This window comes from Synchiropus splendidus, chromosome 15, assembly GCF_027744825.2.
Source record: "Synchiropus splendidus isolate RoL2022-P1 chromosome 15, RoL_Sspl_1.0, whole genome shotgun sequence".
In the NCBI taxonomy this organism is placed as follows: Eukaryota; Metazoa; Chordata; class Actinopteri; order Syngnathiformes; family Callionymidae; genus Synchiropus; species Synchiropus splendidus.
In genome coordinates, this window is record NC_071348.1 from 533,514 (window position 1) to 554,276 (window position 20,763).

Below are 20,763 nucleotides of genomic sequence, written 5' to 3' on the forward strand. Positions count from 1 at the left end.
TCTCTTTTGGGGGATCCTTTGATTTATTTATGGTTTAATCAGCCCACCAACACCCGCCTTTTCTCTTCTTTTCCACCGTGTGTGAGCGCGCGCGCATATATATATGTGTGTGTGTGTGTGTGTGTGTGTGTGTGTGTGTGTGTGTGTGTGTGTGTGTGTGTGTGTGTGTGTGTGTGTGTGAGAGAGAGAGAGAGAGAGAGAGAGAGACTTAAACCAGATTGTCCTTTGTAACACTTCACGTTTTCTTGTTTATAAAAAGAAAGAAAGAAAGGAAAAAAAAACACCAAATCATCCTTTGGTCCCTGAACGCACCCTTTGATCGCTAATTCGCCATTTAATACGATTATATCTTTTTCAAAAAAACCCTTTATTCTTTTTTTATGTTAATAATAAGCGATCAAGGCGTGTTTGTTAAAAGAGGAAAGTGAAATTTACCAATGTTATTATTATTTTGTTGGGTTTTAATGGGATCAAACCGGCGGTATGATAATATATAAAAAGACAAGAATTATTCTAAAGAGTGAGGACTTTTTATTTCACCATCACAGCGAGCGAGTGAAGCAGAACATTGTGGAGAAGCGAGTCCACTCTTGAACCTGTGATCCCATTTCCAGGAGGAAAAGAGTGCAAGTGTGGGACACGCACCTCCGCTCTGTCCACTCCTGACTCCAGCGTGAGGCGCGCCGGAGGAGCCTGCGCGCGTTTTGGACGCCGCGATTTTTATTTCATTTCATTCCTATATCACCTCAACTCAAAGGTGGCAGAGAAAAGGGGGGCATTCGGTGGATCTAGATTTAATGCCTTGAACGACTGAAGCCCCCAGAAGTCAGTAGATTCTGATCTGCACCAGATGGCTCCGAGTGGATATTGCCGAGCTCCGTGGATCTGTTAAAAATATCTGAGGGCCACTGATGGTAATCTGGCTAACACATCAGAAAGGAGGGGAGGAATGGCAATGGCGATAACCCGCTGGAGGTGTGTGTGTGTGTGCGCGTGCGCGCGCGGGTGCAGGGGGGTAAATATGGTGGTGGCGGGCGGGTGGGTGAAGGGAGACTTTTTCTAATGAATTAATTGATTGAAAAAATCCCTTTAAATAATTCACAAACACAGTAAACTGTGCGCGGACTGCAGGATGTTCTTTAAAATATCAGTTTAATCCGGGTAAACAGCGACACGCGCAGAGGCAATAAAGTGTTATCGTTAACTGATTTATTGGCTCTTGTTAAAGTCTCATTACCGTCACGAGCTCCTCAACTTTAACCCGGCGTGTGAGAGAGTGTGTGTGTGTGTGTGTGTGTGTGAGTGAGAGGGGAAGAGCGAGAGGGAGGGGGGAAGTGAAGGAGAGAGAGAGACAGAGATATACTTCTGGATCCTTTGACCATTCTTGTTCGAAACAAACATGTTCCGTGTCGGACACACACACACACACACATCTCGCCAAAATGAAATCATAAATTAAAGATTTAATTTAAAACGGTTGCAAAATGATGAATGAAACCTAAATCTTTAAAGGGCAATAATCAAACAATACAGTACTATTACTGGAAAAGTCCTCAGGTAACTTGGCCGATATTTAATATGCAATTAATTACTAATAATATAGGAATATCACACAAGAACATGCTTATTAATGTGTCTAACCTCGCAGAGGAATAATCAACGATAAGCTATAATGGTAACAGGAAAGTGACCTAAATGAAACCATTAACAAACGTTTTTTGAATGAGTTTAAATAAGAGCAATTAAAAAAAAGTTATTCTGTTAATTTCATGACATTTTATGTGCCTTCATTTGCTACTCATATGTTTATTTCTACAACGGGCATTTATTTTGTGCTTAGTGTAGGATAAATATACATTTATAATGTAATGTGAATGGATTATTATTGTTATTATTATTATTGAAAAATGAAAAACACGTGCTGAAAAATAACAGGACCGTCACTGGCTTGTATTGTGAATGTGCATATTCTAAAAAACTTGCAATTGCATATTTCACGTTTTCTTGAGGAAAATATTTCTCCAAGTCAGTCCACAGACTGGAGCCAGAGTTCAAATCATCTCAGTTCACTTTCATTAAAAGCTGCATTTGCTGTGTGCTGAGTCAACAGCGAGAGCCGAAAGAGTCGGCGAGAAGTCAAAGAGAGTGAACCTGCACTACAATAACAGCCGCTCTGTTGACAGTGGGCTACCAGCGCAGAGGTCAAGGGTGTCTCTGTCAACTAATAACTGTGGTGAAAGATACTCTTTTCCTGCCTCTGGGAGTTGCCAAAGTTGAGGAAAGGTTAAGAATCTGCAGAATGTCCCTTTTGTGCTCTCTGTTGTAGATTATCAAATTAAGTGTTGAAACCAAAACTCCTTTTCTCCCCAGAGGAGCGCTGATGAATGTCGTCGATATAGTTGCTCCGTCACGACTATATCACACACACACACACACACACTGTGGTGGTTTCTTGGACAACTAAACTATTAACGGCAGCTTTGAGCTAAGTGGGCCACTGCTGCTCTTGAGATATCCGATACGCAGACAACTGCACGCCCATAGGTGAGAAGAATTTCCCGAATAACAAGAGCTCTATTTGGGGTGTTGCAAAGTGGAAACGCTTGACAGCCAAACACCGGTGGCTTCGTCATTCCGACCTGACAAACAGCTTGCATGTAACCAAAGTTCGAGGGATCTGCAGCGCGACTGTTTCTCAGTAATCATGCTGGGACTGCAGGGGAAAAAGCACAGGAACATATCTCGCTGTATCATTTCACAAACGCAATAGACGCTCTCCAGCTCGGTGAGTCTGACTCATGTCTGTGGAGCTCAGCTCTGGATCTGATTGGCTGGATTCCACCATGGTTTTCTTTGGTCACTTGAGCTCACCTGCTTGTGAGGCAGGTGCTCAGCGGCGCTGTGTGGCTAGCGCAGGAGACCCGCCGGCTCAGGCAGATGTTGGCAGTCTGGTTTGCAAGCGATCAATAAAGTAGATGGTGCTGTGGACCTGCTGTGTCAAAGGCAGCAAGTGCAGCGCTCGTGAGGCTGCGGCTCAAACTGCTCCCAGCCACAATGTTGGCACACATCTCTCAGACGTGCCTCCCAAGACAAACGCATTACAGTCGCTCTCGCAGGCAATTATCACAACTCGGCAAATGTGACGTCACATCAGGAAGTGTGCTGCCGCGATGCTAGCTTTGCCTCCTTGGACCACCTTTTACCCCACGCATCGCTGTTGCCTCTCTCAGGACGACATGGCGCTTTTATGTTGAGGACAGCGGCTTCAGCAGGGAAGTTGTTGCAGCCTGTCCACACTGTCAGCAGCACGATCTGATCCTGTTTCAAACACTTGGGAGGAAAAGCACAAGGCTTATCTCTGTCCGTTAGTTTCTTTTAACTTGCTGACTCTTCTTGCAGCACGTCGTGTAAAAGACCAGAGCACCAGAGCTGACTTTTTTCCCTCCCCCCGGGCCGTTCTCAGAGGTGGGTAATGAACGGGTGGGCCCTGATTTTGATGTGGTTAGGGGCCAAGGGGAGAGAAATGTGAGAAGGGGTGTTAATTGTTTTGGCTCTTTGCTGGGGAAACATATCAACATCAGATCTAATGGAGGTTAAAGACTCCCATTGCCATAGGGGCTGGAGCTAATGAATAGCTTTAACTAGCAGAAAAGCGAGAGAGAGAGCGACTGAGAGAGGGAGGGATGCAGGAATAGCAGAGGAAAAAAGTCTTGGAGACGGACTTCATTATCTGAAAGTATGTTTCTCTGACCTCCTGCTTACAATGTGAGGGGTCAGCGATGAGTGGCAACGTCTCATGTGCCACATAAAATGGCTTGGTGGGGCTGGGTTTGGCCCCTGGGCCATGACTTGGACATGTGTGCTTCAGAGATTCAAGATGTGTTTCCCTGTTGGACTGTGTTGGCTAACCAATGGCCAGCCATCACTTCTGACAGGCAGTAGCTTGCACTGCTAATGCATGAGCATCTCTCTGAAAGAGCCTGAAAATCAGAATAAGACCTGTTCTTCGGTCCTGTTATCGAGGAAGGAGTTGTATATTTCAGGTGAGCTTGAGATACATGTCCATTCATTCAGGTTTCTCTTCTAACTGGTCCAGTACTCACAGCTGACATCACCAACAGCAGGCTGACACTCAAGTGCTTCCAGGGGTTTGTGATATAGTTTGCTCTCAGCTGACGTAAAGAAACCTGCCGTGAGGTCCTGTGCCTGGGTTTGCCCCGGGGCTTCCTCTTAGCAACACTCAGTGACGCCATGACACAGGTTTCTCTGGAAGAGTGCTTTGAGTCTCTCCTCTTTCGTTTCGTGCCTGGATTCATGGCAAGGCACTTTTACCGACGCCGCAGTTGTTCGGGATTATGGTGCGTAGAAACAATGGGTTTTCATTTGAATCGCAGTAATTGATAATTAACTCATTTGGCAAGTGGCAAGACAATTCCATGACTTCGTGTCTAAGCGTGGCTCGGATGTGCTCATCTGCCGCACATGTATGCAAAGTACAGTAAATGTGCGAGTTGTACACAAACCCCATTTGGAACAGAGAGAGGAAAATCAAAGTCTTCTTTTTGTCCCACGTAATTTGATGCTAAATCAGGATGAGACCTCAAAGGTTGGATCCAAAGCGTGGCTGGGAAATATTCATAAGAGTTACTCTCCCATTTCAGATGTTTATTTGCTTCCTAAGAAACAGAAAAAATGTGAGCTCGCCAATCTGATTCAAGATGACAGAGTTTCTGCCGTTTATTTATCAACAGAGTTAATTGAATTTTAAGGCAGGGACTTCTTTGAGGGGGGTGGGGGGGCACATGCTGAAGTATTCTTTTGAAATTTGCCTCTTTGATAACGGTGTAAAGGATAGACTTATAGATAAAATGATCAACCGACAGCATGACAAATGGAATTTTAATGAGGCTTTTTCTTTCATCTTTTATTGTGTTGTGCAGCTTTTTCCGCTTTGGTGTGTCTTTTGACTGGATGTTGATCGTCAAGACCTGCCATCTTTATGTTGCCGGACACGCTCCGCGGGGCGCCGCGGCCTCTCGCCTCTTGATCACAGATCAGACTACTCTGTTTTGGTTACTTTGGGGATTTGACTTCCCAGAGCGTTTAGCTGCTTTTAACCGCCGAAAAGTTGGAGATAAGACGAACAAGTGGGGTTTTGAAATGTCAGAAATGTTTTACCTCCAGATCAAGGTGTCAAAGTGAGATCTATTTTTAAGACGCGTGTCCTAACAGTCTGGGTGAGTCTTGGGTTCCAGTCTAGCGCCAATGCATGGGTGTTGTACTCATAATGAAAGTGAACAAAGAGCTCCTCGACTTCAATGTTAACTTCACCCGTGATCTGTTGTTTAATGTCAGGTGTCATCGTGGACTCATCCATCTTTGACTTTGATATATTGCCACAAATTTCAGCCACAGTTGTTACCATTGCCTTCTCACGGACCTGTCCTCACAAAAATGCCTCTTCTCTGAACCTAGCGGGTGTAACACATGCGCCAGACCTGTGTGTGGCGCTGTAACGCCCCCCTACACAACGTGGAGAAGGCACGATGCATGTGGAGCGACACCACGTCCAGCTATTAATCGGAAGACATGATGGTCTGTGGTGCATCTCCACTTAACCCAAAGAGTTCCATGACTTTGTCAAATAACATTTGAGAAGCAGTTTTCTCCAACTATGAAGCTGCTCTGCCAGCGTTTATTCTGCTTGCTGCTTGTTATGGTGATCGTGTCCCCGACAACTTTGTCTTCAGATTTCAGATCAGCAGCTGTTGCCCAGGTGACTCCACTCTGTCGTAACAATGTTTAGAGAGTAGGAGTCGCACGACGCCACCGTCGAAGTAAAACCTCCTGCCTTTCCAAAAGTATTCACTCCGCGACCTGCTTTGAAAGAGTTGTGGTCCCAGCACCTGAGAATGGACCGGTCAGTAGTCTGCCCAGCTCTCGTCAGCTGAAAACAACGTCAGTCCCGTGCACAGGTGAAAGACTCTCTAATGTGACCGGAGAGGCACAGTGGCGAGCCCAAACTGAGGTCAGGGACGACCGTGACGTGAGCAGACAGGGCTCCGTCGGGAGCGCTGCTGATGAAACAGGACGCACGATAGCTCTGACCCCATGAGCAGTGTATGAGCTGGCCAGCGGGCTCTTGTTGAAGTGCTGGTGGTACGTGGACCGGGTGTCAGGTTGCAGGACGGCGTTCTATATCACACTTGTGTTGAAGCATCATTGATCCCAGCTGAAGAAAGAAAGCAATGTGGACAATGAAGTCCAATAACAAGTGACTCCCTCTCCACAGAGGCCAGCTGATGTGGCACAGTGTAACGCTTCAGCATCAGCGGCACTCAGCTGTTTCTGCCAAACACTGGCCCTCACCATGAAATCTCTTGTTAAGAAGAGAGAAATGGTGTTTGGCTTATAATTGAAGCGCCTCCCCGCCTCCTTTTGTCAGCCCTTCTTTATTTCTCTTCCTTCTGTCCCCGTCCCCATTTGTTTTCTGCTCACCTTTTTCTGAACGCTCCGTCTCGACACATATAGCAGCCGCCTGTGATACACACACCCACTCGGATGCTCCTTTTGTATGAGCCGCAGCAGCCATCAAAATCCGGATCGATCCCCCGGTGACATTGTGCGCGGAGGTTATTTAGGTGGGCATCCAATCTGCACCTGCCGTTGTGTCGGAGCAAGAGGGGAACATGGCCAGAGTTTGTTAACAGTGAGCGGGGTGGGGGCGGGGCGGACCCCTGAGTACCCACCGGCCCGCTGCCTCCTCTCTCGTGAAATGAGCACTTTCACAGTCAGTTAGTCTTTAAGTAATAGATATATTGAGTTCATCCCTTGTAACGTTAGACAACTAATTTATGATTTTCTTTCCCCCCCTCGCTCTCCACCGCCCCTCTCTCCCGCCTCCCTCTTTCTCTGTGTCCCTTTCACTCCATTTCCCATCAAGCGGGGATTATGAAGGTTAAATCAACTCTGTGTGGAAATGAATGAGTATTGCGGCGAACCTCCTCCCCTGCTCCCTCACTGGCACTGGCACCCCTCCCCTCCGTCCCGCTGCCAGAGGAAGGCAGGGGGCGGAGGATGGAGCGCCGGCGCGGCGCGGCCTGTCTGCCGGCAGAATGAATGATCCTATTTATGTTAATGCAGACATGAACGTTACACAGGTTTTCCCCCTGATAAGGCGATAGGTTAATGAAATGCTCATTTCATTTTACCAGTTGTTTTCTCTGTGAAGTTCCGATAAGTAGCAAACCAATGAAGCCTGTAATTACAATCTTACAGAAGCCCGGCCAATCTGTGTATAAATCTCACCATCCAATTACAAGATGTAATAATTTTGCAGTCAAGCTGGTAATGAGGTCTAATACTCATGCATGTGATAATCCCCCCTGGATGCTGACTCTATCAGATGCTGCCTTTGTAATTATATGAGCTTGAGAAAGGAAAAAAAAATCATTATTTCATGTTCAAGTAGAAAATGAGGTTGGCGGGAAGTTAATTTTCTCGATGCTCTGTCAAGCGTAGACAAGAATTTAATGATTTAATTACAGTTGTTAGCCCTTTTTGGAGCGAGGCTTAAATTGAGCTGAGCATTTTTCACACCCTTCCGACATCAGGAGCCGGGGAACATCGGCGAGCGATGCGCCAGCCCAGTGGCCCTCCTGCTTCCTTCTCTGGTCTCCGTTCCTCCTCGGACTCTCTCTTCTCCTCATCGCCTGGGTAACCACAGCGCCATGGATACCAGACCTCCCGGATAAAAGCCACATCAACAAATATTAACCGCTCCAGCTTTCACCAGCAGCAGCTAATCCACTGTATGTGAATTTGTCATATCAGATTACGCTGACAGTCATGGTGCAGCACAGGGCGGAAAGCATCCTCCTGCATCCTGAGAAGGACAATATAGTTTAACTCGCCACCTTCTTTGAATTTCAAAGCAGCCCATGAGGGGCGTCTGTGGTCTTCACATTTCCATACAGCCTTTATGAGAGAGAAAGGAACTGTAAATACATTCCTGGGAGTAATCCCTGGAAAGACGGCCGGCTGCTCTTGGCACTTTGAAACGTTCTTTGAGCTGTGTAATTCAACTTCACAGTGACACCGGTGATGCCGGGGCCTATGTGAACTGCTGTGGTCCAGCTTTTATCTGCTGTTTTGGAATACTCATTAGTCCAATTTGAATATCTTTTTGGAATGTAGAGCAATGTACGAAGAAGCCTGCGACCTCTCCCGGCTTTCTTTTCGGAGATCCTTCCCCTCCCTCATCCGTTTAGCCGAACGATGGGGTCACTGAAGCCTCATGCGGAATTAGCTTTTGATCTCACACTCCACACCATATGTTTCGAGACGGTGGATCAACTTGCAGCGTTTGAGGACCCTGGTCATTTGCCTGACACTCAGAGAAGAGCTGATGATTCAGTTCATCATTTCTCACTGAATGAATGCAATGATACATGACACATCAGTGGAAGTCAAGAGGCCCTGACTTCTGCGTCATTAGAACAGCGCTGAAGCTTTTCTGAGGGAGCTCTCAGGTGTCTCCGGGTCTTCATCTGGTCGGTCCTGGGTCATCCTCGATGCTTCTGTTGGTCTGAAAAGGATCAGAAAATGAATGGGCGAATGTTTTTTTTTGGCTGTGTGTACAGAGTAGTGAAAGGTAGAGGGGTGTGTTTGCGTCTCTGTCTCTCTGGTCGACTTCTTACTTGACCTTTCTAATCCCTGCAGCCCTCTCAGTCCTGTTCAACAAGGGCCGTGTTGCGGCGCTGTGACCCACAATTGTGGCCAGCTTCACGGCAGGTTTTCGCCGGCCTTTTTCCTGCCGTGGAGTCCAGTCTGCCTCCATCTGCCGCCGCCTCGCCTGGGTCCCACCGGGGGATATGGGGCTAATTCTGCAGTCAATTAGCAGAAGGGCCGCTTTTGTTCTCTCGCCGGCTCCCGTGGGTCCTATCTGCTTCACCGCTCTGTCTCTCTCGCTACGACTCTCACTTTCTGTCTCATTTATTTGTTGGTTTATCTCTTGGGTTGCGCAATTCCTTTTGTCTTAATCAGTTCATGCGTTTGCTGAACTCCATCTCCATATTATTCTCTTGTCTCTAATTCTCCAGAGTCTCGCCTGATGTGGGTTGGCTGAGGTATTGTATGTCTGCCTGCCATATTTCTTCCCCGCGCTCACCCTTGCTCGGTGACCTTTGTGACATTGTTTGCCAAACGGTGTCTCTGGCAATCATGAGCCATAAAAAGAGATGGAATTGCAGCACGATATCAGCGGGAGATTCACTCGCTCATGAACGTTTGCTGCCGCGCAGGCACAAACATGGAGCAAAAATATTTCCATGGACGCATGTTTATGAACTGCTGCATTTCCAAATGACTTTAAGAAGCGGGAATGGGTCACAGTGGGAGTAGGTTTTGCAGCACGTGTGAAGAAGGTTGGAGGCAAAGTTAGGCAGGCCAGATGGTGCGGACACACAGAGACGAGGGCGGGAGACTGTTGGAGCAAGAAGGTTGGAGATGAAACTACCCGGTGGAAGGAGACCACAAGGATGTGAAGACTGGAAGATGAGTCCCTGCTGAAACATCTGCACCTCAGGGTCAGGTGAGCGGATCAAACCTGGAAGAAGCGGGTGCTCATCCTGAAACTACTGCAACACCTTGCCCTCCCTCCAGCGCAGGCACATTTAAAACACATGTTAAATGAGGTAGGACTCGTTCCTTGGTTGCCCTCTGTCTTCTGGTGGATGCAGCGCCCGCTGGGTCTTACCCTGCTGTTCCTGCGGAGGCTCTACCTCGCCCTCCTGAGCTCTACCTGTCTCAAGTTAATAAATCATTTTGGCATGATAAAATATTGAAAGGGGAGGGGTTCAGGCCAGGTGAAAGGAATTCTTACATTTTCATGGCATGACGCTCTCTTCCACATCTCCCCCTCCACTTCAGCTGCGGTGTGTGTGTGTGACGGGGTTAGCAGGATCTCCGGTGTCACTCTAATAGTCTAGAATTACACTTGTATCAGTGTCACTAGCATATGGGCTCTATGTATACCCTTAGGCCCATCACAATCCCTTCCACCTTCCACTGTCATGGCATTTAAAGTCATACCATTTGGGCAAGGCCAGTTGTGACAGAGAAAGTGAAAAGGTGTGCGTCTGCCTCCTCGGCGGAGCTGCAGCCACCAGAGGCGTCTGCCAGCCAGCAGCCAATCAAATGCTAGTTTACAGGATAATGATGGGAAAAGGTTCTTGCTCCGCCGTGACCGTTTCTCTCGTGTCAGCCATCATTCCACCATCGCATTACCGATGAAGCAGCCGCACTTTCTCACCAGTCGAGTGAAACTATAAATACATTTGGATGTTTTGTCAAACGGTGGACAGCAGGAGCATCTCGTCTTGTCTGTGGACCACGGGCCGAGCCCCTCGTCCTCGACTGAAGCCTGCCGTGGGGCACCCCGAGGTTCCCTTTTAGGCTTTTTTTGGGGTTTCTTTTCTTCCCCATGAGGCCGGCACTATGATAAAACCGAGATGTTTTTCTGAAGTCTCGCTGCTGCTATTCTTGTTTGGATCACGTGACCCATTACCTCATGAAACACCTGACACCACATGCGCTCATCAGCATACAGAGCCTGCCATGAGGCTGGGTGTGACAGGAGAAAGGAAATATTCACATAGTTGTTCATGATTTCGCATTGCTTTTTTGAAAGCTATTTCAGTTCTGCTCTGCCTCTGCATGATCGTGTGACGTCAGTGGTGACTGCCTCACAGTCAAAAGGGTCATTCCTTCACCTCGTCTTCGGATGTCCGTTCTCAGCATGGCTGAAGTAGCGTTTGACTCGTGAATTCAATGCTCTGAGAGGAAACACCTCAAGATACAAACAAACCAGAACAATGTTGCAATCGCCATCGCGGCTCCCAGGAGGGCGACGTGGAACTATTTGCTGATGCCGCGGTTTTTGTTGGCCAAATCTGCCAAAGCCACAAACACAAGATCAAAATAACTCTCATCCATCAAAGGAAAAAGCGGCTTGAGTTTACAAACCTTTCTGTTTACAAACAAGTCTTGAACCCATCAAGTTGCAAACCAAGGACCGACTGCATTTCAGTGTTGGCTTTGTTTCTCATTGGACAACACGCCGGCAGACCCGACACCCTTTCCTCTCTCACCCAAACAAACATGACTTCCTGAGGCTGGAGGACCCGTGTATTCTGATGATATGAAAGTTGACCGCATTTACATGCAAATGGAAGTTCCAGATTAATGGCCGACGAGCGAGGGCGACGGCGGGCTGCAGAGTAATGTGCTATTATGGCTTTTTAAATATATTTACCAATGTTTTGACGGTGAATTAGCATGGTCCGAGCACCAGGGAATCATGTTGGTCTGATAGCAACTTGGTTTTCCAATTGGCAATACAATTTCATCAGGTTTAACTGTCATTTTTAATAACGGCGGGTCGCGCTCACTAAATTGGATACTGCTCTCCAACCTGGCTCAGAGGCGGGGGATGTAAACAACACACCTGTGTTCATCATTTAAAATACCAGCGTGACTGTTCATAAATGTATATTTGAAGATCTTTGGCAGAACCAACTAAAATGTGAGCGGTAAAGTCAAGATGGTTTTCACCCAGTTACCGCAGAGAAAAAGAGAAGAAACCATTTGCATACATTCAGTAGAAAAAGCATCATGTGGTCCACAGTCTGTCCAGCGATGGTCCAAATGTAAATAGTCTGATCGCTGTGCAGAATGTCAATCGTGGCTCACTAAAAATGGTCCTGACAGCTAAATACAGATCTCATTTCTCCAGCGGCCAATGAATGGCTTCAGATTAATAGATGGCCAAATAGATTTTCCCCTCCTCGAAGCTGCGTGTTTTTCTCTTACAGTGTAGCATGAAAGCCGTCCATCTTATTAGACTGACTGAAAACGATATCATCCGTGCTCTCCCATGTTAAAAGTCCTGTTTTTGAGCTTTGTGTTTCATTAATATGTCAGCGCTTGATTTTCTGCTTTGAGCCGCAGACGGCCATGAGAGACATATGGAAATATAACAGGACCAGAATAAAGAGAAACTCTGATGTTCGTCTTGTGATGAGGTTCCTTTTAAACTTTTCTCATTCAAGGAAAACAAATAATTAACAGCCCCAAGGGGCACAACACATAAATAGAAAAATGTATTTCTGTCTGTCAAATGCTTTTCATGGTGGGGAAAAAAAAGAAAAAGGAAAAACACATAATAAATGAACCTCGTAAACACGGTCTGGATACGATCCAATTAATATGTAACATTTGTAGCTGGCATCGTGGAGGAAAAGTTGAAACTAGTGCAGCCTTTCTTGTGGTCCTTGTCGATGTATGACACCGTTCAAGAGGCAAGGAGGAAAGTGTGGGCGACAGGCAGAGTTGGAATCAAAGCGCCTTGAATAACCTTTTTGGCGAGTGAGGAGTCAAAGGTCTGCTGATTTGGCTTGAAGAGAGAGGGGCGAGAGGGGCGGGTGGCCGCACCGGGTAGGCCCGAGATGTTCGGCCTTTGACATCAAGGATCGATTCCACTCTGGGTGAGGCGGGAAAGGATGGGCCACGGAAAGGTGTTTGTGGCTGTGCATGAGTCAAGGGGGAGGGCGTCCCTTTGGGACCTCAAATGGGGCCATTTGTGAGTGTGGAGAAATCCACATTCTGACCGGGATAGAGTGGCAGAGATATATTGAGAGCTAATATTTTTCCAGTTGCAGATGGAGTCTTCGCTGGCCTTCATCTCAATTCTTGGTCAAGGGTCCGAGTGACAATGTCTGAAACCGCCCACTTTAATCCAGGGAATTTGGAGACCGGAGATTTGGATGGAGAGGATGGGCACTTTTGTATCAAATATCGTCTGTGCGACGAGTTGTTGCTGTCCATCTAGCTCAGAGGGGGGCAATTCAATTTCCTCAAGGACCACATTAGAAACTGTTACTGTTGTGAGGGGCCAGCAGCAAAAGGAAGACTACAAAACATGACTGGAAAATACCCCAAAGATATACTTGAGTCACAAGGACAAAACCTAAAAATATTCAGTGCAAGTCAGGATATTAAGAAGTGAAAATATATTGAAATATTTCATTTTGTATGCATTTAATTTGAATATAAATCAACATCAACAACGATGGACCACGCGTTCAAGATAAAAAGGCCATTTATTTCAAAATATATTTTCAATATTCCTTCAATGAGGAACAAGAAAAACACTCAAAAATGGTCAGTGCAAAGAAGAAAATTATTGAACACAAAAAAAGCTACAAACTTATCAGTTATCGTTTTAGTCTGATCAGTCAAAAGGGCCATGAAAATACAGGCATCAGGATGCATATGGCCTCCGGGCCGCACTTTGCCCAGGTCTGATCTAGCTGGTCAGGAAGGTGACTGGGACAAATGAGGAATTCAGTGTTCATGAGCTTACGCCACGTTGTATTATTCCCAAACTACCGTCTTCAAGAGATGCAGGTCAAGGCAAGACTCACCTTTGACACGGTGACCCTGCCCCCCCCTTGAAGAAAATCGCTGCCTTCTGGCTCAGCTCTTTTTCCATCTCTTTTTCTGCTCATCCCATCCTAGTTTTGCAGACTAGCGCCAGACAAAACAGCAACAGTCGACTTCGCCGCAAGGAAGAAATCGGTGCAATCCAAGTCTGAGAAAAATGCTCAGCGTCAGGGACTACAGCGACTTGACACCGTAAATGTCCTCCAGTTGGACCGCAGAGAAGATGATCTATGTCTCCACCGATTGTCAGAGGGGAAAAAAGGAAGCTTTGCAGATTGTGATGACGACGTGAGATCGATGACCTGTGAGATCACTGATGGCTAATTTGCCTCGCTGTTTCCCCACGAAGAGCGAAATTCTAGCACGACAGCGAAGACAAAACAGCGAAGCGATAACACTCTTAACTAACTGAATCTCATGGACCTCATTTAAAACTGCCAGTTAGCTGCAAAGTATGAGCTAACAACTGGAGCGCCACGACCGTCGGGCTCAGCTGAAGGCTTCCGATAATGAGGCGCTAACCGGCTAAGTCCGTCCGGCCTCATTTCCCTTAAAAACAAAGTGGCCTACACGTAGCACTAATCTGCACATTTTTCATATTCATTTCTCATCAAGAGGTTCGGCATCGCGCTAATAAGGCGCGCCCCCGTGCAGGGGAGCCCCTCCCTCAGCACAGGGGGATTAAAAGGTGTTATGAGCCGTGGACTGCCGAACACACAGAGGAAGAGATAAGCAGATAAAGACTAGACTCACAAGAGAATGCCGCTCTTTGGATAATGAGGCTGCGGAGCTTCACAGGAGCGCTCCCGCTCTTCACCCTCTTACGTTTCTGCTCTTCCCCGAGACAGAAGCTGCTGCAGCAGCACCTTGTTCTCACCACATTCCCGCGCAAATACATACTGGGAGATATGGAACTTTTCAGCAGGTCGTGTGAACAACAAGCACTCCAACTTTGCTGTTTTCGCCCCCGAAGAATAACAATGGGCTTATAATTGCATTCCAGCGGCCGCTGGAACAGCTGAACTTGACGTGTCACTGATTGACATTTGAAGCTCTTAACCCAGCACCGTGGAGCGTCATGCGCATAACCAGCTGCAAATGGGGAAAATCTCCCCGCTCGTTGACCATTGTGTAAATGACCAATTATTTGCAGCAGAGGCACACGAGAGGCATTTGCCTGTCTCAAGTGCTGTAATTGGCCGAGCTTGTCGCTCTCAAAAGTCCGCTGTCTTTGTTACACTGACAGACTCAAAAAGATAGAGTCCAAAAAGGCAGGATGGAGGGAGTAACAGCCCTCCAATGGAATGAGCTGTCTGCGCTCCATCTTGACACAGTTTTGTAAATCTTGCATGGCTTCCGCGCTGGCCAGGTCTTAAGAGGCCCGCCGCTCTCCAGAGACTCTGGACCACTTTCATCGTGCTATTAACCAAGTCCGAAAACCAACCACGCTGGTTTGTTGTGTGCACATTGTGTGCGACTCCTAGCATGTTGGTCGTACCTGTGTTCCGAGGATCCTTACATAAATCCGACAGTGACAAGCATGGGTGTGTTTGAGACGTGAAGAAACCCGTTTCTTATTACAAGGAACATCCGACAGGTTCCGACCAACCGGTACTAAGTCGGACTGGACGTAAGTGGAATGCCATTCAAAACAGCCGACGCGAAGGTTATCGGTGCTACAGTAGTGGTAGATGGCTGTGTGAGAGTGAGATGCTGGGACGCTGTGCTGCCGTAACTGTCGATGCCGGGCTGCTACGTGCTGTGGTGCCAGAAAAATAAGCATCTGCTATGAGTCCAGCAGGTCGTAAGTCGGATGATGCTTGTAGTGACTGGCTTGTTATCATCTTACTGTGATGTCAGGATGGGTGTTTGTCTCGTACGGCGACCGAATATGGCCATGTATTTCTCCTGTGGAAGGTGGAGGTGGCACCTGTTTAGAATCGCCTCCCTGCCAAGGTATTTTGGACATGCCCCACTGGGAGGAGGCTTGGGCCAGAGCCAGACATGTCTTACTTTGAAATGCTTCAGTATTCAAGCCACAAAGCTGAAGGAGGCCTCTGGAGAGAGGAAAGTCTGGGCCTCTCTGCTTCAGCGGCTGCCCCCTCAACCTGAGCCAGGATCTCCGTTCATGTATTTTGGATGGTGTCCAGCCTGACAGTACCTTCATGTCTTCAGCAATAGTGGCAGAAGATGAATGTGTGGTTGGATTGAGAGCGAAGAGAATGAACTGCGACCAAGTCTTGGGTACAGGGACCTCTGATAGAGAGCGATGAGCGAAAACAGAGCCTCCTCCTAAGTGGCCCCAGCCTCTCCAGAGTTAGGTGTTTCAGTTAAGCAGGCGGAGACCCTGGTGCAGACCCAAGACGGGACTCACCAGACGGTCCGCACGTGACCTGTGTGTGGAAGCCATCGAGGACAGTATCAAGAAAACGGCCTTTTTAAAAGCACAGCCTCCCTTGCTTTGAGGGAATCACCTGAGTGAGTACAAAGCTACTTCAGGGTTACCATTGTTTAACACCCAGGGCCTTTGTCATTTCCACCCCAAATAGCAGCCTTACCCATGCCAGAGAGGAGAAAAGGGCGCTGAGCAGAGGAGAGCAGCATTAAAAAGCTTCATAGACCGACAGAGGCCCAGAGAGAGTGCAGCTAATATGACACCCCAGGCCTAATCTTCTTAGTGGGCTGGGATGAAGTGAGTATCCATTACGCAATCAGCCTTCATCCCAACCCCTTGGCCCCCTTGCTCCCACCATCACATAGGCCGTCCCTCTGCTGGCCTCCAGCCCCCGGCTTCCCTTCAGAGCCAGTCTAGCATTGATAGCCAACATTGAGACAATTGGCTGACTGGGGACCCTAATCAGGTATTAGCCACGACAGCTGTAAGGGGAGGCTGCTCATCTCCATACTCACTTCGTGTGTCACGGCGAGGTCCAGCCGCTTGCTTTCCACTGGCCCAGACCGAGATCAAAGACGCCATCCCCAAATCAGATTAGAGCAGAGAAAGTGGGAGAAGGTGAGGTGCAAAGGCCACAGATCTCCTGAAGCTCCTGCCATCGCCATTCTTCTGAAATCCTTTTGCATGATAAGGGAGAGTAGTAGGTGACTTCAGCCGTCTCCAAAAGCCTGTTAGCCAGAGATGAAACAAAAGCATGAAGGGGATGGGAGGGAAGATGAGGGGGCCCAGTGTGCTGGCTTGCTGCTGCTGCTGCTGCTGCTAACTTGTGTAGAACAAACTAACAATGGGTCCTTAAAAGAGGCTCTAGCCTCAGTATCGCCCGGACTTACTTAGATGGGCTTCTTGAAAGACACACGCTGCAAATAAGGCTCATCTGGAACTTGAGTTATTTCTGGTGAAGTGGTTTTGCTTCTCTGACTTACATCCGCTTCCTGTCTGCAGCTGCATCTGTTCTCAAATGTGTGAGTTCACCTCTATAATGTAGTACATATGTAGGTGCCCTGGCACAGTCCGGTGGTGGAGTCAAGACTGCAGACTGGTGTGTAAAGTCAAGTCTTGGGGTGTGGCTAACTTCCTGCCATAAGGCTGACCATCGACATTGTCAGCAGGGGTGATCCTTCGTGGCCGTCTTTGCCATGTCAGTCACTTCCACCATCACCTTTCAGTCTCATGTTTTGGGGTGGTTTATTCTCCAGAGTGAGCTGTTATGGAATGACGCTTGCCGGTTCACACTTTTTTCCGTGACGCATTCCGAGATGGTCTTTCTTTAAATATGAAGGCAGCTGCTCAGCGTGTCAGGGGAGTTCAACTGGCTGTCCTCTTGAGTACGGTCAAGGACAGGATGCCCCTGGAGCCACGCCGCGGACGCACACACACACACACCTCAGCCTTGTGTCTACCACGGTACCGTGTAAATACGTAGCTTGCACATACAGTGCTCATTACTGAAACACAGTACAAGGAATGGGTGGAGCTCCAGGTTTGTTGTTTCCAGTTTCTCAGTCAGCTAGCTCTGTTGTCATGTCAGCATTCAAACACTCTGCTTGTCACCTTCGTAACAGCAGCAGAATACGACAGTAACATTCTCCATAGTAGCCTCATACGTGCTGTGGACGGAAGTGACTTTCATTGATTGATATTACTGTAACTTCTCCAACGTTGGTGCCAAATGAAGCATGACGGAGAAGACCCTGTAATGACCAAATATTTGGGTTAGCTTTCCGACTATTCCATTGAGAGAGGCTGAATTGACCACAGTTAAATTTGAAATATGTGTCATATATCTTCAGTTCTCATCAAACATGCTTATTTGTCATTTCTCATCTATTTTTTCCACTTTGCATCCAGCTATTTTTGCCGCTGCATATTTGAGGTTTTTGTTGAGTTGAAACACATTAATTGTGTAAAATACTGGGATCCCAAATGTGGGGGTGAACCCCCCTGCAATAAAGATGAGCGCCCTGGGTTCTTCACGGGGGACAACCTGTCCTTAGCAAAGCAGACAAATGTTAATTCCCTCCAGTGAGCACAGGTCTGACCTCCAGACTTCTGGAGGAGAACACACACACACACACGCTGACAGTCTTCTCAGAAGGTCACAGAGCAGATGACACCAGCCTGTTCCCTGTTTCACTTCGATTGGTCCATCTTTTCTCCTTCATTACTGCACACAGCTGTGAATAAGAGAGTCTGTGTGTGTGTGTGGACGTGTGTGTGTGGACGTGTTTGTGCACTCTTCTGAAATGGCTAAGTGCTGTTAGTGCAGTTTTTATCAGTGAGGCCACCGGCGAGACTCTGGGGAACCAACCAGGGCTATCTCTCTCTGCTGGCCCTGAAAATTGATATTGAACATGGAGGAGGAGGAGGAGGAGGAGGAGGAGGAGGAGAGAAATCTCACATGCTGCTAGCAATTAGCTGGAGAGGGATTTGCAACTCTGTGATTCATCACACCAAGAATCGAAGCCATTTAAAGACACTCCACTTACCCCCCGCCCCCCTACCCGCTCACCTCCTTCACGCTCAAGACGAGGGCAGAATTGTTGAAGGTCCGATAGGGAAACCAGCCCAGAAATGCAGGTCAACTGTCCAGGCCTCACCCACAACAGCACCGGCTCGAGAGGAAGCGCGGCAGCTCCAACAAACCTCCTCTCCAGACGCTCAACTTTGTATTTCTGGCCCCAGTGAAACAAACACCGAGCCAGCCGCCAAGACGCGCAACCTCTCGCCACCCGACTGGCAAACTTCAAGTTACAGTGAGAAAGAAGAGGTGCATTCAGCGGGTCTTGTTGTCTTAGCGGCTCCGTGCTTGGAGTGGTGGAGAAAGCATTTTGGCTGTTCGCACGTCTTAAGGAACCTGACACCCAGCGGACGGAGAGAATGTGTGCAATGCAGACTCCTTGTGTCTGTGTTTTCACGGAGGATGAGGTCAACAAGACCTCGAGGTCTGTGTGCAGCGCAGCAGGAAGGAGCTCTGTCATTTGGATGAGAGAACCATCAGGAGCATCCTTCTAAAAAAACAAATCTCCAAACCAAAATAGAATACCTAGAAACAATGGAAACTGAAATATTCACACTTGGTGGCGGACTGGTCCTGCACCCGTGTGTCTTCATACCAAAAGTGGCTCTCGCTCCGCTGCCCCAGGGCGGAGGTCACCATGGCCACTCTTGACTGATCCAGACTGTAAACCAGATGTGGCTCTGCAGCCTCTCTCCGTGGCGTTCATGATGTCCAGATGCACCTCGTGATGTCAGAGGGCAGTTCACCTGCTCCATCACGCCACCTGTTTGCACTCATTTTTCCTTCCCTGGGATGGGAAATTCTTGCGTGGTGACAAGAGCCAATGAAAGATTAGCCCAACGGGCCGTGGAAAAATACATGAGAAAGAGACAACGGATTTTATTCAGTGAGTCAGCTGATTCGTCCTGCGACCACTGTGGACGCACAGTCAACAGATTGCCTCAACTTTGGCTTCCTTCATTTCCATGATGTTACCTGCTGTGCTTACGCCTCATTTATGCTTGTCTAGCCTGCATTTTCCTCTTTATATTTATCCTTGAAATCTAAGAACAACAGCAATAACAGCTGTTGCCATTCATTTTTTCAGTCAAACCTGTGGCACGGGGGCCGAATCTGGCCGGTCAAGTCATCCCATGCAGCCCTGTGGAGCTTTAACCATGGGTCAAATATTGATGTAAAGGTCAGCCACCTGTTAAGGTCACTGGTTTATGAGTCACAAATGAAACTCGGTGTGTTTTTGTGCCTGGGGGGACTCCCGCATGCATGCCACGGACCTGCGTTTGCATTTTTGCTGCTGGTTGTCCAGAAGCGGAATCCATCCGTCTGGTTCATGGTAAACCTGCTAACTGTATTACTATTGGCCCTTTTCACAAAATTGGGAAAGCATTGCGGTGTTTGACCGAAATGATCTTGTCAAGCTTCCTGTCAGCTGTTGCTCGCCTTATCTCTCCCTTTCAGCCTGTTGTCTTGACATTGAATCCTTGCATTGCATTTGTGTGTTTCGCATGTGTTTGAGCAAGGCCGATGGCTGTAAGGGATTCTCCAGAAGGCCGGCTTTGGCCCCCAGGCTCAGCTCATGACACAGGAGGGGCAGGGCACTACATGGAGTGATGTTTGAATGAGCTTAAGAAGAAAGCAAAGGTAATAAAGTTGTAATTACACGACAGGAAAACACCGTTACTTTCCTTGCGTGTGCTCATAAAAGTCAGTCCCGCGCACACATTCCTGTCAGGGTGCATGACAACAGTGGCGGGATCCTCCACCCCAGCCTTCCTGCCTCCACAATTTAAAACCTTAGCGGCAGCCATTAATAGACTGTGAGATGACGGATGAGTTCATCTGCCATGCAAGTAGCCCCAGACAATGGCTTCAGCCCGATGACAGATTGCCTGACCATAACCCACTTTATGTTAAACTCATTCTTGCTGTTGCGTTTGGCCGGGGTAATTCCATTGGGCCGTGCTGCAGCGTCCTCGCCCGTGGGTGAGGTGTCGGGCTGCGCTCTCCGACTCGCTATTCCTACCTCCGGTAATGATTCCCCTGCTCTCTTCTATTGTATTGTTTTCTGCATAATCAGGTTGGTAGGCAAGGGTTTGGGTGACACAGCCATCTGTCAAGTTCATTTGCTCGGCAAAATGCAAAGGCATAATGGCTGATCCTACGGGAGCCGATCTCTTATCAAATAGGAGAGGTGCCCTCTGTTTATGGTTTCTGCACCATACAGCACAATTGGCTGGAATGAATGAATGCAAGGAGATTTATGTGGACCCCTGTTTTTTTTTTCCTC